The sequence below is a fragment of the Anolis carolinensis genome, chromosome 1, assembly GCF_035594765.1.
Source record: "Anolis carolinensis isolate JA03-04 chromosome 1, rAnoCar3.1.pri, whole genome shotgun sequence".
NCBI lineage: Eukaryota > Metazoa > Chordata > Lepidosauria > Squamata > Dactyloidae > Anolis > Anolis carolinensis.
The window spans coordinates 179,776,930-179,794,457 of NC_085841.1; the positions used below are offsets into that span (position 1 = coordinate 179,776,930).

At 38.6% G+C, this 17,528-nt stretch overlaps 1 protein-coding gene and 1 long non-coding RNA gene across 3 annotated transcripts in view; one reads left to right on the top strand and one right to left on the bottom strand.

Annotated features, from left to right (window-relative positions):
* The window catches only part of vwc2l (von Willebrand factor C domain containing 2 like), a 359,062-nt gene that overhangs the window by 125,157 nt on the left and 216,377 nt on the right, over positions 1 to 17,528 (bottom strand). The gene's annotated exons all lie outside the window — the stretch shown is intronic.
* On the top strand, positions 747 to 14,971 carry LOC134293443 (uncharacterized). Its single transcript, XR_010000406.1, has 2 exons — positions 747 to 14,309; positions 14,390 to 14,971. It is a non-coding gene; the product is annotated as an uncharacterized LOC134293443 (long non-coding RNA).

The following is a 17,528-nucleotide window of genomic DNA, read 5'->3' on the forward strand; positions in this document are numbered from 1 at the left end:
ACCAACCTAATTGAAATGGTTCACAGATACAAACACATATAATTTAATTGCAAGATAGACTTACAGTATAGTGTCTAGTATAGCAGTGTCTATCTACAAAAAGGAGAATCAGGACCAGCAATGTAATTATAGAGCTATGAATCTCTTAAATGTGGCATTAAAGTTATATGTATTTAAAATGTATTCATTAAAATATTTCATCCCTGCTCAACCTGCCAGGGACCTGAAGGTAAGGCATAACTGATTTTTTTAACAGACCAGATCAAAACAATATTTTAAAATTAGTTTTGGAAACATTCTTAATCAACATAATGATTTTAGGAACCCAAGGTCATACAGTGTAATGCTGGTTGTTCACCAAACGTCCTAAAGGGATGGTAGCAGTCTTGTCTTGTGTGCATGGCATCTCAGGATGATCAGACATGGATCTTTCCACTGAAGATCTCAAATTCTGACTTGGCTCATATGGAAGTGATCCTTCAGATAACTATTGAAGATTTTGTATGTCAAAACCAGCACCTGGAACTGATCCCAGAAGCAAGTCGGAAGCAAGCACAATTGATACAATACCAGTAAAACAGGATCTCCATATTATTATTATTTTATTTATACCCTGCTTTTCTCCCCAACCAGCATAACTGTATTTTAATTTATTTTATATCCACACATCAATATTTAATTCATTTGCTTTGTTTTAAATTGTCATTAGATTGTGTGGTTGTTATCTCCCTTGAGTCTTCATGGGGAGAAAGGTATAAATAAAGATGATAACAACAGCAGCAACAATGCTTTGCCTTCGGTCTAATCAAGATCTGTAGGTTTTGCTGTTCACCAAGCCATAATGGGGCACCCCGTGCCAAAGTCCAATTCTGCCTTTTCTTGGTAGCTGATTTCTTAGGCTTTTCCTTTGGTTAGATCCTGAAACCCCTGTATGCCCTAGTACTCTTCCTGCTTTCTACTGAAACAATTGTCAAGATAATGGTATTGTACATTTACCTGACTAAGCCTTTATGCACTACTATAAAAAAGTGCTGAAGCATTCAAATATAGCCTTGTAATAAGGGCAGTCATCGCTTCTTTCCTGGAGTAGATTTTAAAAATAGCATACAATCCCAACCGAAAAGTTGGTAACAGCAGAAGACTTACAATAGTCAGGGCATTTTGAGTGGTCCTGTCAGTTCATGCCTACAAGCAACCTTTAGTCAAGTTGAACATGTTCATGCAATTTACACATTTTGTTCTAATTTGTAAAAAGATGAATGGACACCAACAAGTGACAGAAAAAGATTGGTGTGCACTGCATAATTATAGTGCTTTAATACCACTATAAATGCCATTGCTACAGAATCCTGAATTTTATAGTTTAGCTGTAATTCCAGGTGGATAGGCTTGAGCTTTTTGAGGAAAGAAATGCACGTATCTCATGAAGCTAGAATTCCATGAAGTAGTACCATGGAAATTTAAGGCAACACCAGTATGCTGTAACTCTGTTGTATAGATACACTCAAAGAAAAAACATAGAAATGATATTGTTATCTTGTGTTTATCTTGATTGATACACAAAGCAGCTTACAACATTAAAAAGGGGCAGTTTAAAGTCTACACTGTACAAATATTAAAATAGAATGAAACAAACTATTCAGTTAAATCCCTTAAAATCCTTTAAACAATTAATAACTGTTAAAATATTGGGTATGTGGCTCTATGGCATTCCCCAGACTCACTCTCAAAAACTTTCTTCTTTAAAAGCCTGTGTAAGTAAAGATGTCTTAGTCTGCAAGCAGAAAAATAGCAGGGAGGAGGCCATTCTGGCTTCTCTGGGTAAAAGAGAGTTCTAAAGTCAAAGGGCAACCACCAAAAAAGAAGGCCCTCTCTCTCATTCCTACCAACCGAGCTTGAGATGGTGATGGGACTGAGAGAAGGTTCTCTCCTAAGGATCTCAGGTCCGGGCTGGTTCATGCCAGTGGATACGATCTGCCAGTAGCCAGCACCTAAGCCATGTAGGGCTTTATCTATATAAATAAAAGCAAAAATATGTATGTATGTATGTATGTATGTATGTATGTATGTATGTATTTTCCAGAATGGTTCCCACATCCAGAGAGCCCTGTGACTTCCACTGACAATGGATGTAGCATGTTTACCTATCATGAACCATGTTAAGATAATGGCAGATGTTTTTTTTTTGGCCTGTGGACTTTACCTGGAATGATGGGAGCTAATGGGAGTTGTTCACCCACATTCAGAGAGCACTGTGAACCTCGCCAATGATGGATCCTTCCCAAACTTGGCACATATAAGCAATATGACCAACTTTACCTACGGTGCAGTTTGGAAATGAGTGATGGTGATGGTTGTTGGAATTTATCCAAATTCTTATGCATTTTCTAATTGGACTATTCATAAAATCCAAAACCAAACCATGACTTCTAACAAATAGCGTTACAAAATACCTAACCTGGGCATCAATTGGTACCTAAGCTAGAAGGTCATAATCACTTTGAATAATTCCAGAAATAGACCAGCAGCCAGTGGAACTGTAACAGCAGGAGAATTGTGTGCTCCTTATAGCTAGCCCCAGTTAGCAATCTAGCAGTCACCCTTCGGATCAGGCAAAGTTAAACCTTCATGTTCCTACAATGTCTGATTGGCGGTCATAATTGTTCTAGTTAAGTAAATGGCACTTAAAGGACAAATACAATACAGGCTAGTGAAACTGACTTGATGTGATCTTTTTCTTCCAAATCTGAACAGAGACTCCGGTTGACTACATCACTGCAAGAAGTAATTGTCTCATATGGAGGACTGAGACCAATTTTCTACATTTTGATCTTTTGCAGTTTATGGATGCTCATGAATCCTCCTCCATACTGAAATAGTGATTTAAGAAAGCTATGAAACCATCTGGGCAAGTGCTAGGAAAATACAGGGGTACTTAGATATAGAAGATGATGCCTGTTCTATTTCTCCATTAAAACTGGGCTGAGACATTAGTTTGGTACCATTACTCTTAGTTCCCAGCCTCTTGCCTGTCTGTGTGACGCTTAATTCTAGCCATTTCTACAAGCTTTCTGGGTTAATCCTTTTAAAATCAAGTTCTCAAAATAGCATGAAGGTTTTGTCAAGCATAGAAAAGTGCTAGATTTTTAAAAAATGTATTGTCTAGTTCTTTTTGTCTATTTTTCTTTTGCTGTACACATTTGAGGCCATGGAAACATGCAGGGTAATATTTTATGGGACACACTGTAAATATGCAAGGTGTTTCTTTCTTGACACATCATTTTTACAACCAAAATGTAGATGAGCAGGAGTAGTGACATAACAAGATTCCAGTATTCATGACAACTATCCTTTGGGAATAAAGATGTGGAAAAACATGCTCTCTGTGTCTCATTAGACATTTAGGATGCAATTGTGTGTGCCTACTTTTCATCACGTTGGGATGCTGCTTTCCTAAGTGATGCATTCCCTAAGAAGAACAGAAAGCAATCTGTTGTTGTATTCCTCCTCCTCCTCCTCCTCCTCAATTAACCAATGCTGAAAGCAGTTAAAGACTACTCGCCTTTTAAAAACTATTAGGTGCAAGCAAAAACAGCAATCCTAGATTCTGGTTCTTGCCCTTTCTCTCCATTGTGTTAGACCCTGATAACAGGGCCAAGTAGAGTACTTCTGCAATAGAGTCCAAATCCCAGCAAGAACCTCCAATTTTTGTTTTAATATAAATAATTAACATTCCAGAATAATTCCTTGCAGATCGTAATTTGTTCATTTTGATCTGACCATCACAGCATCATTTTAATTATTTATCATTGTACCTCCTGGCATTCTAGATGTGCTATGCAGTATTTCACAAATAATGAAACTTTAGTAATAGGAGACTTCATGAGAGCTGTTAAATCTTTACTGAGAAAAAGGACAAATTCCAGCTGGTGTCCTATGAATTATGAAGTGATCATCTTGGCAAAATATAGGGTTTGCTTAGTTTGATTCTACCTATGTTGTCTTTGAAATTCCCATAAGTACTTTAGCTATGCCTTTTTGTGCATCGTTCGGGTAGGTAGGGATGGCAGTCAAAGCTTGAACAAAGAATGAGGACAATAACCTCTTAATGGGAAGGTAGTATGTGTTAAATATGTTTTCAAATGCCACCCTAAGTATTGAAGATGAATGGAGTTCTCATGTCACAATTTTACCACTGATATATTTCACTTGATTTAAATACACTCCAGTGCTCTCCCATACTGAATGCACATGCAAATATATTCCAGGCATGTATCAGGTAGTCATGGGGCCCCTGGTGGCACAGTGCGTTAAAGCGCTGAGCTGCTGAACTTGCGGACCAAAAGGTCCCAGGTTCAAATCCCGGGAGCGGAATGAGTGCCCGCTGTTAGCCCCAGCTCCTGCCAACCTAGCAGTTCGAAAACATGCAAATGTGAGTAGATCAATAGGTACTGCTCCGGCGGGAAGGTAATGGCGCTCCATGCAGTCATGCCGGCCACATGATCTTGGAGGTGTCTATGGACAACGCCGGCTCTTCAGCTTAGAAATGGAGATGAGCACCAACCCCCAGAGTCGGTCACGACTGGACTTAACATCAGGGGAAAACCTTTACCTTTGCTATCAGGTAGTCTCATCTCCATTTGCACCCAGGGCTTCTCTTTGTGAAGAAGGCTCCTGGACCAGTCAGGTTTTACCTCCCTTAGCAGAGAGAAGGCCAATACATTGGTATGTGCATCCATTGCTAAATATATGGCTTCTGTAGGGGAAAAGACTGTTGATAGAGTGTGGTGGAAAAGGTAGGGCTAGTTGTCACCTTCATGGGCTTTCTACACTTTTCCTGCATATTGCCTTTTCATTGGAAGCCCCATCTAGGAGTTTTGTAGCAGTGTTTACTCTTTAGTACGTACTTGAAATGCATACTCCCATGTGTGTTTCTCAAATATATACCTGCCTCCTCCCAACACATTCATAGTCAACATGATTTTCTAGGAATACAAAGTGTGCTTGTTTAGAAAAGATCACATCGAATCTTGTCTTATCATTCTCTCCCTCAACATTATGTTATACATGAATATTTCAGATAAATCATCAATACCAATGCTTCTGATATCTTCTAAAATACAGGGTGTTTCAAAATGATAGACCCAACGTGCTGTACCACTTACATAAAAAGCCTGTTTCCTCAAATTGTCAGAACCAACAATGAATGTTTAAAAGCTATTGAAACGTATGCTGTACTGCAATTATTGATTCAGTCTTGCTGAATTGCAGAACACAAAACTGTTTGTGTTGTGTGGTTGCAATCCTTCAAATGACTGAGGCTGTATGTGATGGGAGGGGCATCTAGCAGTAATCATTTGCAAATGTGCCCTACCTTTCCAAAGGGTAAGCATTTCATTCATTCACATTTCTAGGTTACAGAGATATAGCTATTTCCATTTGGGTCCATCTTTGAAACACCCTATACTTGTTTAAAATAAAACCTGAAGAGACTATGCGATTATAAGAATTGGGAGGAGGGGATTCTTCAGCAGAAAACCAAAGGAGTGGAAATATTTCTGAGATCGTCACTGTTAAGGAATACAAGCGCAAACGTTCCACAAGATGTACACATATACAATTTTCTTCTAACATTACCTTCAAGTCAATTCTGTTTCATGACAACACTATAATTTCTTCAGTGGAGATTTACCATCGCCTTCCTCGGAGATATAGCCTACAGCGCTGGTGGTATTCCTTCTAAGTATTAACCAGACCTGATCCAGCTTACTTTCCAAGATCTGACAGAACCTGATGTTTTCACATATTTGGATATTGTTTTGCCCAAAACGTCTTCATAAGAAAAATCCATGCAGGCCTCATATAAATTATAAATGTGTGGTGAGTACATTTAACATATCACATGCAAACATTGTGTTAAATCTACTCATTACACATTATGACCTACATGGGAGCTGCACATATATTTTGCACACAGAAATAGACACTAAAATAATATGGTGCATCAGTCGCTATAAAGGTCATGTAAAACCAGTTTGACACAATCATTTATCACCATGGGGACTGCAGTCAAAATAATCAAGAGACTGGGACTTGGAAGAGCAGCTATGTAGGAATGTAAAGAATGGTTATGAAATGTAAAGATTTATCACTACATGCTAAAGTTAAGATGATCCATACCATTGAATTCCTCACTTCTGTCTGTGGTTGTGAAAGTTGGACAATGCAAAAATGTTGTTAGGAAGAAAATCAGCTCATTTGTGGTGCTGGAGAAGTCTTTTGCAGATGTTATGGGCACTAGAAGAAATCTGGCCAGAACTCTGCCTAAAAGTCAAACTGATGAAACTGATGGTATCGTATTTTGGTCACATCATGAGAAGAGATGACTCATTAAAAATACGACAATGTTTGGTAAAGTGGAGGGCAGTAGGAAAGATGAAGAGTTCATTTCAGAGGGATACATTCAATGAGATTTGAGCAAGGCTGTTGAGAAGAGGGTGACTTGGAAGTCTCTCATTCATAGGATCACTATATAAGTTGAAGTTGACTTAAAAGCAGTTAACAACAAAAACAGGTCTGGGAGGAAAATATTTCCACTACATTAATCTTCACTGCTGTGGTTTAAAAACATTTAGAGGGACAACCAGACAGCCCAGAAAACTCACAGCAAGTCAATCAGAGAGATCCTTGTTAACATGCTTTTCACAATAAGTTGATTTTTTGAAAATTCTTTGTTTTAACATGAGAAATATAGGTGACTTGATAAGACAGTAGGAAAACTCAAAATGCAAAGTGGTAATTTCCCTTCCAAAATAGATCTGTGGCGGAAAGCTTTATGTCTCCCAAGCTTATAGTATTAATGTTATGCATGAGTGGTTTATTTTTTCTCTCCATGTGAAATATATCACTAGCCACTATAGCAAAATGTCATTAGGCCTGAAAAGGAATGTGGTCACTCACACTTCGTCACCCAGGATCTTTACACTATGATAATGTACGACCTGTGACATGCATTTTTTCATATGTATATTACTGGTGACACAGTGTGTTAAAGCGCTGAGCTGCTGAACTTGCGGACCAAAATGTCCCAGGTTCAAATCCCGGGAGCTGAATGAGCGCCTGCTGTTAGCCCCAGCTCCTGCCAACCTAGCAGTTTGAAAACATGCAAATGTGAGTAGATCAATAGGTACTGCTCCGGCGGTAAGGTAACGGCGCTCCATGCAGTCATGCCGGCCACATGACCTTGGAGGTGTCTACAGACAACGCCGGCTCTTTGGCTTATAAATGGAGATGAGCACCAACCCCCAGAGTCAGTCACGACTGGACTTAACATCAGGGGAAAACCTTTACCTTTACCTTATATTACAAAAATCCATGTACATGCATATATCTTACCACATACCATGTTTCATATGTACATGCAAGTATACCTATGCACACATATATGCGTCTGAGTGATCGTGGTAATATTTTGTTTTGAAATCTGAGCTATATATGAAAGTTTAGTGTGTTTCTCACTGCCTCATTTGATCTTTGAGTACTGCTTTAAAATCTGCAAGGGGGCTTTATGTTAATTAATATTATTTTCCATCATTGGTTTTTGTGATGATTAGGCCCAGTTCTACCTATACACAAATCACCTAGTCTCCCATCCTCATTGTTTCAGTAATGAAAAATAGTGTTCAGCAAACTGGAAATGCGATTTTTCCATTTTGAGTTAGTACTTCACACTTAATTTTTGTCTTTCAGTGCAACCAGAAGGGGTGAAATTATTCGCTAGACACTAGGGCTGCGCAAAATTATTGTTAATCCTCAAAAGTCAGATCAAATTGGCTACATTTTTACTTACAACATGATATCCTACATGTAGGTGTGGCCCATGCCAAAAATTTAAGAATCTAAACTTACCCAATACTTTTTCATTTGAATTGTGTAAATCTCAGAAGTCTCCCAAAGTCAATTTCATTTCGAGTGCAAGCAAGTAAAGCAAAGCCAAAAAGGCTGCATTTCCTCTTTAAACTAATGGTCTCTTGCCATTAGGAGAGGGAAGCAGTAGGGAGAAAGCAGAGTTCGCTGGGAAAGAGACTGAGAAAGCACAGAATTCTGAGAAATGTAGTTTGAGAAGAAGAGGAGCCATATGGCAGAGAATGCAAAAGGCCCTGCCCTAAGCTGCGTTTCCAAGAATTCTGCTCAGCATCAGAAAGCCCCAATCAGGAAAGGGGAAGGATTTGTCCCTCCGTAGCAGCAGCCAGGCAGAGTTCCAATGAATTATTGAATTGCCAAGAGGAGGATTGACTGATACTTCTAGTAAGTAAATCTCTGTGCTGGCCTGGGAAGAAATCTCTAAATGGAAGTTCTATTGCTTAATATGGGAGACATTCAATGACGTAGCTTGTGGCTTTTTAAAAATACTTTTAGTCAAAACTTTAAATAATTCCCTAAAATCAGTAGATGTATTAATATTTCAGGGGAGAATGATTCCATTTTATCTTGTGTCATTGTATAGAAAATTCAAGGAGATAGTCTTGTAATTTTTTAAAAAATATTGTTTATAAAAACTTTGAAAATTCTCCAAAAATCCGTGGATAAGTGAAACAAGATGGCACATGTATTTATCCCATGCACATATCCCAATTGTGTTACTTCAAAGAAAAAATGCTCAGAAAATAGCAATTACATATGATCCATCATTATTATTATTGTAAAATTTTGAGGGTAATTTTGAGTAAAAGCTACCAAAGTTCATGTGCCATTTGGACATTCTTGTCACTTCTGATTTTAAACTTGCTCATCCCCTCCCGACCCCTGCTGAGTTTTCTTCCTGACTTCAACAAAACAAAATGCTGGCCTTAAAACCCCATCTTTTTTGAAGTAGGAACCTCATTTACTTTCATGCCATTATGTTAGTTCCCTTGGCCCTGCAGCCATATGAAGGAACATTTTAATACCTTCTTGTTTTCTAAAATGTTCCATTTCTTTTCCTTTTCCTGAACAGAGCTCCCCAGAGTTTGCATGTTCAGAGCAGGGCTGTTAATAGCTTTTAATGATAATGGAACGGCTGTGATAACTCCAGCTCTCTCTAAAGCAGAGCCCCCAAATTGCTGACCATTGATCCCGCAATATGCATTGGCTTGAGAAAGAAAGTAATTTCCTCTTTTCAGTGTTCCTGTGCCTTACAGAGAAGGGAAATCTCTCCTAACGTATTATATTTCCGAGCTTGTTTTCATTCCATCTCAAGGAACGTGACATGCTGTACCATAGGGAATCAGTTTCATGGTGGAATCTGCTTAAATGAATCTGTGATGAAGTGACAAAAGAAAAGTCAAAGAATAAATTTGCAGCATTCACCAATTCCCATCAATCCTGCTACATGACAGGGAATGTATCAACTAATGAAACGGAATAATCTGCCCTTGTTAAAAGCCGCTGTATAACAATTGATGTCTGGGGAAAGGCTGTCGACTAGCAAGCAAATGTCTCTGTTGATCACAAATCTATCACGACTGCCTCTAGAATGGATACAAGTTTTGATTAGGAATGCATCATCCTGTGTAAGGCCATATAGGAAGAGAGGCAATGTAGCCTATCTCCTGAATAAATCAAGACAGGAGAACCTTCAGGTTTTGAGTGAGAAATTTGTCAGTCCCAAGAATGACCATGTTCATTGGAGATTATGTAGGGGTGGTATAAAGGTGTACAGGGTTGACTAATGTGCTGAAATTGGCTTCGAGAATAAACTATTGCAGAAATTGGGCCCCTTTCAGTCACTGCAATAAATGATGCCTCTGATAATAATTATGGTAATAAATAAAACCATATGGCTCATTTCTGCAGTGAGTGAGCCACTGAGCATGGGGTTTACTCTAGAAAGAAAGAAAGAAAGAAAGGAAGGAAGGAAGGAAGGAAGGAAGGAAGGAAGGAAAGAAAGAAAGAAAGAAAGAAAGAAAGAAAGAAAGAAAGAAAGAAAGAAAGAAAGAAAGAAAGAAATTGATATTTCAGAAGGAAAACAAAGAGACAAAACTAAAGTGGGGTCGAACCATCTACTGGACATACATTATACAACCTCAACTTAAGAATGTCTCAACTTAAGAGTTAAGAGCCATTGCTCAGCTCACATTTCTCTTTGACATATGAGCAGGATTTTGAGTTAAGAGCTAGCACCAGAGGAAATGCTAGCACAAGAGTACAGGGCATTAGGGCTTCAAGGGAGCAGCTTCAGTGCCTCGTGCTCTTGTCCGCTTTGGAGATTGCTGTCTGCTTTGCTCTGGTCCACTTTGAGAAACTTTGGGTTAGTTGACTTTGTGTGCTTTTTATTCCTGGTATGTTTGGCTTCAAGAAAAGAGAGAGGGAGAGGGGGTAAAAGATGGAAAGAGGCAGGAATGAGTCCAGTATGAAGAAAATGATGCTTCTGCCTCCTCACTTAATGCTTTGTGCTTCCTTGCCACAACATTGTGCTTCTACCATTTTACATTGATCTTTTTATTGTTCCATGTGAATGTGCATTTATACATTATTTGTTATTCATAAAATACATTGTCTTTTTTAACAACACGTAACAAAAAATAGGGGTGGGGTATGGGGGACTGAAATGGATTAATAGCATTTCAATGGCAAAATAGCTTTGAGATAAGAGTGATTTTAGTTAAGAGCTCACTCATTGAATAATTTGAATGTTTAACTCAAGGTATCACTTGTGTATAACACGATCCCTTGTGCAATTCAAGGTAAGGTTTGGTTTAAGGGGCAAAGTTATGGATTTTGATATAACTTGTAGATAAGTCAAGGGTCATTCTACTGTGAGGGGAAAATAACTAGATATGCAACTCTTTGAATTGCACTGATTTTCTACATTGTGATCTCTGTAGCTTTATAACACTCCTTTCATGAACGAAAGGGATACAAGAAAAAGTATGTCTATTTCCATCAGATGGATTGAAAGGAAACAAGAACCAACTGGGGTGAGTGGAGAAGATCCATGAATGGAATCAAATCCCCATTGATGGATAAATGCTGGTACATTCAGCATTTAATAAAGCCATGAGTCAAGCCAAACAATATGGCTATTATATTTCTGTGCAGAGGTGGCACCCCAAACGTGGTAAATAATATCTATTTATTATAGCACAGTTCCTTGCCTTTTTATCTTGTATTTCTCATGTTTCTTTTTGTGAAGGTAAAGGTGGCCTTAATATGCCAGTCTGACAGTTGAAGGAGTGTTGTTTGAGGAAACAATTGTCTATGAGAAAGTAGGGCTTATTTAGAGGGAATCTACATTACCTTTAACACGTAATATGACTAGGGTGCATCTATATTGTAGAATTAATGCAGTTTGACACCCTTTTAAATGCCAGGGCTCAATGCTTGGAATCATGAGAGTTGTAATTTTGTACGTTCTTTATTCTTCTCTGCCAAAACGCACTGATATGTCAACAAACTGCAAATCCCAGTATTCCATAGCATTGTGCCATGTCAGTGGTGGTGGTCAAAATGTATTAATTCAACAGTGTAAATGAACCCCCAGTCTCCAGTAGGTCAAGAAACACCTGAAACCCTCTGCACAAAATCCCTTCTATGATGGTTATGTGCAAATAGAATTGCAACAGGTTTTCTTAATGTTTTTTTCAATTTACCATTGGGAATTTTCCAGCATATTCAGCTATCCCAGGATAGTGTTAGGTTTGAAAAGAGCTCAGACTTTACCATGGGTGGGATTCTGATAAAAAAGCCCAGTACTTACCTGTAAATCTTTTTCTTGTTTCTATTTTTTCATTAAGAGGAATGGATCATAAGTGTTTAATTCCCAGCATCATAAGTATAAAGAGTGATTGGGGAAAAAAATGGAAACCGTGAAATCTGAGCGACGCTTTGGAGAGGGGTCTTCAGGCAGCAAAACGTGCTCCGATTTCAAACGCACTTTACAGTCAATGTCTGCAAAGGGGCAAAAAATCAATGCCAGTCTGTTTCTTGTCTAGGTACATAATTAGCTGGAATCTATGGGACTTTTAATAATCCAAGGCAGTAACCTTGAGTCTTGTGAAAGTTAGCGAAAATTGAAAGCCAGGAATGGTACATCTGCAATTGAAATTGGTCCCAGTGCAACCCTCTCACTCTAAAATTCAGCTCATGCCAATAAAACAGCAGAAGACACACAATACAATAGGAAAATTGGCTCTTTGGGTATCATAGATTCTTGTCTTAAAAGTGTTTTAACCTTGGCCGTATGCTTTCTGAGGGCCCGGTTTCTCCCACTGGATAAGGTACCCACAGACTCACATAAAAAAGACTGTTTTTTAAAAATCATCCAACTAAAGTTATAAATTAAATCTTCAAGATATTTATGTATCAGGTTGAATAGAATAGCTTGGGGGCAAATGGTAAATGTTTAAATGCAGCAAGGAAGAATAATGGTGGCAATAAAAAATTAAAAGGTCTGTATGAATAAGTATCTATATATATCAATATACTCATGCAATCACTCAAGATATCTGTGGATATATATTCTCATACACACATTTCTATTTTTTAATTTATTTTTATGGTGTAAGAGAACTATGAAGGTCTTAACAGTATAATTCAGAGAGCACATGAAAATATATGTTGAATCTCTGGGGGTTTCCTTACAAGAACATGGTTAGCAGAGTCAGCTGGGATGGAATCAGGTATATTTGGTTTACTCTTGCAGTCTCAGTTCCATACCTGTAAAACGAGAATACATGTGACCTAGTTCCCAAGTTATTGTGAACAAGAATACAAAAAAGCCTGGAAAAGCTGTTTCAAATTAAAGAGATTTTACCTTGTCTTATCATATATCTAATCTCTCTTCCACATGAGTACAGTTCTCCATACATAGGAAAGAAAACTTCACACAGAATTCCCTGCGATAACCATGGTGACCAATGTGGAGTTGCACCAATGGGAAGAAAAGAAAGTTCTCTGCATGATGGGATCATCCATAAAATTTGTTATGAACAATCATCAACAGCAACAGAAAGCAAAAACAAAAACAAAAAACAAAACGTCCCAAAGAACCTTGTTTATATCAGTACAAGAGGTGAAAGGAAAATCTTAGATGGGCGAATCTGTTCACAGTTCAGTACTTATTCTAAATGAAAAATTCATATAATAATAACTTTATTTTTGTACCCCACCTCCATTTCCCCGAAGGGACTCGGGACGGTTTACATATTACACAAAGAAAACACACCTTCTATATAGACAATTTAGTTTTCTGCATTTATTTATTTAGGCACATAATAATTCAAGAAACTACAAACGGTCTTTGGAAACTAAACATTTTTGCAATAAGGGGAGAAATGACAATCTTGCTTGTTTTTGTCTGTAAGACTGAAAGTTGTGAAGATTTATATCCCTAATCTACACTACACAATCTGCTAAATTAATTTTCAAATTATCATTAGATTTGAAAGATGTTTTAGAAGATGGTATGTGGCAGATGGCCCTATGGTTCGACCACTAATTGAATTGAGTTCTGGTTTTGGGAGGGAAGGGAAAGATGCAAATGAATACATGAATGATGATAATTATTGCTGTTATTACTTTTGTTGTTTTCCTCAGTCTCATAGTTCTAGGTGCCCTGGCCTACAAAGACTGCAGTTCAACTGCTCACTGGGAATAGTATGATTTATAATCCAAAATATCTGAATATTGGTAGGATGAGAGATGTTATTCTCTAGCAACATATCTATTAAGCTGTTGTTGTGACTGCGCCTTCGGGGATTATGGTTGATGGTGATGGGATCCGAAGAGGAAGAAAAAACCCTCGTGATGAGGGTTCACTGGAGGAGTTGCGCAGGAAGCGACTTAGAGAGCTATATGGGGGATCTTCTGAGGAAGATTCAGATGAGGAGTTTGGGGAAATGGATGCTGAGGAACAGGTGGTGGCTGGGGAAGTGGGCACTGAATGGGCACAGCCACCGGAGATGTCTGGGGATTTGGGGCCTATGGAAACTACTGAACCTGGGGTTTCTGCAGGAGCTGATCCCACTTGGGATGCTTGGAGAAGGGAGGATGGTTCTTTAAGTGTTCATGGGGCTAAGTATGGGCAGGATGATTGGGACTCCGATGAATTGCTAGGTACTCCAGATCCACAAGCTCTAGCTGTGTGGAGTTCGGACTCTGAGTAGATTTGGGACACCTGGTGTTTGGGTGTGAGTGTTTGGTCACCCAGGAGGAAGGGGAATAAAATGGGAATGTTTGGCCAATGCACTTTGCGTGTGGCAAGGTGTTGCTGAGGCGCCATTGGGATCTCTGTGTTTCCATGAAGACTGGACTTGGACTGTGATTCGGATGTGTTATCTGGGACTGCTTTACAGCAGAGGGATGGAACTGTGTGGGTTTCCCTGGACTGCATTCTGATTACTATTTCTAGCTGCTGATACCATCTGGCTTGGCTCTCGCTGTGTCTTATCGTGGACCTGGTTTGGATGACTGCACCCTCTTCGGACTTTGGATTGAATTTGACCTGGCTTCTGTCTACGCTCCCTGACTGACGACTACTCCCGGCTTCTGACTTCTGGAACTTGCTGCTGCCTCTCGACCTGACCTTGGATTCTCCTGACGACGGCTATTCATCATCCCTTTGAAGCTTCGGCTTTATCTGCACCGTGGAAGCAGTTTACTGCTCTTCTAGTTTGTTTGTTTTTAAGCCAGTTTGCTGTTTTTCTTTTGGGAACTGTCCCTTTAACTCCGCAGAGCCAGCTGTCTGTTTTCAGAAACGGTTTGGAGCTAAAAGAAGCTTTTGCACTTTCTGTTATACTCTGCAGCTTTTGGAAGGTTGCAAGCCTTCGTTTATTTTGCATGTTATTTTGCAGTCAACTCTATTTGTTTCTTCTAAGCTGAATTGAAGTGTCCTTAGTTTTTATTGAATGCCAGCATGGGAAAATAGCATGGCTTGTTTTTGTGTTATTTTTGGCTTATCTTCAGAATAAACTCTGTTTTGTTTGTTAACTGGCGTCTGACTCTTGACAGCTGTTGTTTATATTTGATAACTGATATTGTTCTAAGGGGTTGGACTGGATGGCCCTTGTGGTCTCTTTTAACTATATGAGTTTTTCTATCTGATCTAGTGTGTATGCTATATGTTACTTAAATTAGAGAAAGTTACTAAAGAGCTAAATGTAATTACTAGTCCCAAACATAGTACAGTGCATTTTGGTAAACCAGCACTATTGTATGTCATATTAATTCAGTATGGCTGTTCTACTTAGGAGTAGCAATTGGATTTAGCCTAGCGTTTGTACTCCAGTTTTGGAATCAGTGATACAGTACAACTTTGATGTGTTTCCTGTTTTATTATATTTCTATATGAAATGAGATTTGTTATCTGTGGAGAAGCATTAAAATGTGATGGTCTCCACCAGTAATCTCAAGGTATGTTGGTCCAGTAAGAGCATCATTGCTTGACTTTTCAACATGAACTGGACTTGAAAAAGCTAAACACTATTAAATGTGATTGGAGTAAGAACGTGTAGAAAAATTCACAGAGAAAAACATTTCTATCCATCATGAGCAAATGGGCTTTGTTGAAAGTGAACCTGGACTACACTATCTGATCACCAAAGGCAAGAAACAGAAGAGCAGCCTAATCTGAACATCAGTTCTTTGTTCAAAAAGAGAAAATTAATGATTTAGGCAGCAGTTTTTTAAAGAAATTTGATTTAATTGTACTAGGGAAAATACTTACATTTGCAGAGCTGTACCTTTTTGCTTAGGATTTGATATGGTATATAAACCAAGAGGAAATATAAATCAACTTCTTTACATTATAATTGAGAACAAACAAGTGCTCTTTCTTCTAGTGCCAGTAAATGTATCATCCATAAGTAAAGTTCATCACTGAAATGGCAGGGAGTTGTGGGCTGGAAGACTGAAATTAAAGTGCAAATCTATGTCCCCGCCTTTCATAGACCAAGTCCTTTATCTCCCAATTCCCAATTCTTACACCAACGAGCTGCTCAACACCTAAGGTCTTCAAGACTCTATTCTGTTAATTTCCTTGTTTTTGTGACAATCTCAATGTAGTTCTATCTGATTGATTACTTTCCTCTTGCCTCCATGAAAGGGGATCATGTATGTCATCCCATTCCTTCCTCCTCAACCTTTTTAAAATAAAAAACAAAGTACAAGACCTTGAATTTCTCTACAATTACATAATATAACCAGGACATTATTCTCCCCAAGGTTCAGAAAGATTAACACATCTTCTGATTTATGGGGAATTTATTTTTTTTTGGTCAAATTTATATCTTACTTGGCTGCTATGGCTGGCTGGAATGGGGTGGGGTTGGATGGAGGCAACACTTAGAGGACAAGCCATATTTTCAATTGCAAGCGAGGCCATCAAGTTTCAGAACGTTTGGGTCATCCACAGGTTTTTGGAAATTCTTAATGTTTCTAGATATAAAATATCATTTGAAAGAAACCCAAAGGTATCCAACCAACACACACAAAATAGGCTGGCGGTAGCCCTATAAGATACCCTCAAAATGAACCAGAAAAAGATTGTGCCTGACTCAAACAACTTGTTATTTGGGTTGTGGCAACCAACCCGCACAAAATAGGCTGGCAGTCCCTAGAAGATACCCTCAAAATGCTGCAAAAAAAAAAAGACAAAGAAGTAAGCAGTAAAGCCTCAGCTTTAAGCTATCGTCAACTCCTTCTCTACCCAGTGCTAGTACCCTAGTGCCTGCCTGCCTGCCTGCCTGCAAAGCTAAGTAACTGAACCCGGCATGGACCTCTTTTAACCTTCCTTACCCAATCACAAATAGAAGCTGTGGTATGATGCTCAGGAATTTAAAGTGCAATGGCCGCGAGACTGCCTCTCCTCCCACCCCTTCAGCCCTGGTTGTCTAAGAGGAATTGAAAGAAGTTTGGCTTTGCTTCCTGGTAGGGCTTGGTTGCTCTGTGAATTAAAATTGTGTCACAGAGAATTACGACATCTATGTAACTTACGGAAAAAAAACCCAGGTAAAAGTTTCAATTCTTAAATTTTTGGTGTGGGCAACTCCCACACGTTGTACATCACATTGTATGCACGGATCTAACTAAATTTACGATGGAGAATTGAAAATTTGCATAGCCCTACTAATTATCACCAAAAAAACCACCAGCATTATTTTTGTCCTTTCGGCCACTATGGCTAATAGGATGATTGGATTATCTATGCCAGTGTAGATATGCATAGGCTGCTGAGAGATATATGTAAACACACAAAGCTTTCAATAGAGACTGCTCTAATTTTGTGCTACCTTTTTAAAATGTTTTTTTCTAGTAGTAATGACCCTGTCATCTTCCCTGTGAAAACACATTTTAAAGAACTTCAAAAGATTTCCCTCATGCTTAATGTATTTATTATTTTATGTGGTGAAAATGAACAAATTTTGAAAGGTTCTTGGAGTGAAGTGGGATGCATTAGATTCCATAAAGCCATCATCTGTAATATATTGCTGTAATTATTTCTCCATCTGTAAAATGAAGGCAATAATATTTACCTCCAATCATTGTGAAAC